Below are 1163 nucleotides of genomic sequence, written 5' to 3' on the forward strand. Positions count from 1 at the left end.
GAGTGCTGCCGCTGGTGGGGAGCACGGCCAGCGCTCTTGTTCTCAAGACCCCAAGGGCCAGGTCTCTTTCCTGCCACATGTGACAAGGGGTGAGTATGGTATCTGTCCCTCAGCCAGGCCACACTCAGGGGAGGTGTGATAGGACCAGGTTTCCCACATTCCTATCCTCAGGCTGGCTCACCAACAACTCCGGCAGTGTGTGGGGGCTACTCTCCTGAACTGCAGCTGGCTAGAGAGGAAGTCAGCTCTCCTTCTCTCACACTTCCGGGGCTAGTTCTCCCACGATGCCCAGATGAGGGTGGGGCCAGTTCTGCCCAGCCTTCACATATCAACAAAAGCATCTCAGACCAGGTATGTCTGCCTGCCTTCAGTGGTAATTGACCTCTACTGCGGAACCAGGGACCCAGACATGGCCACCAGTGACAGCACAGGCCAGGACCCCACCATGATGCCAGGTGACATCACCAGCTACTCACATCTGGTGTTCCTCACTTCCCTCCGGTCTCCAGCTCTGCCTCCCTTCTGTCTCTTTCTCTTCCATTTCTCTGTCACTTACTTTCTCCTCTTGGTGGTGCCAGAGGTCTCTGAGTGTCTGGGGTCATCTTAGGACTTGTCTCAGGAGTGCTATGCCCTGTTCGTGTAGGATGGCACCAGTCAGGTGTTATTTCTGGTATGGTTTCCCCCCCGCCCTGCTCTCCACACCCAGGCCTGCTGGTTGTGGGTCTGGTGGTCAGCTCAGGCTAGCTGCCTCTAGCTCCCTCTAGCTCTCTGCCTGAGGTGCCCTGGTGCTGGACTGGTGGTGGTCTCGGGCTTAGTTTTTTTTCAGGAAAAGTTAGGCTACTGATCATTCAGATGTTCGTAGGTCAGAACACTGAGTGTTGACATACCCTCTTTCCTCTCTGCCATCTACTGACACGCATGTGACACCGCAGCCATACCTGACACGTCTACCGTATTCTGATTATTAAAGATTGTAAAGACAAAGCAACCAGATCTTTGGAATGTTAAGAAAAATCACCCACAGCTGGTATAATTGTTGAAATCATCTGGTTCATGCATTGCATTGCAATCCAGGGCATTGCAACTTAGTGCCACCCCTGTCCCTGGAAGCAGTGTAGCCAGACATCGGCTGATAGGGCATGTCCACTGCTCCAAAGACATCT

General features: G+C 53.6%; 1 non-coding gene across 1 annotated transcript; it reads right to left on the minus strand.

Annotated features, from left to right (window-relative positions):
* Positions 1-828: 828 nt before the first annotated feature.
* On the minus strand, positions 829-957 carry LOC127691765 (small nucleolar RNA SNORA17). The gene has a single exon (XR_007979357.1). It is a non-coding gene; the product is annotated as a small nucleolar RNA SNORA17 (small nucleolar RNA).
* Positions 958-1163: the final 206 nt, after the last annotated feature.

Source organism: Apodemus sylvaticus, chromosome 8, assembly GCF_947179515.1.
Source record: "Apodemus sylvaticus chromosome 8, mApoSyl1.1, whole genome shotgun sequence".
NCBI classification, from domain to species: Eukaryota; Metazoa; Chordata; class Mammalia; order Rodentia; family Muridae; genus Apodemus; species Apodemus sylvaticus.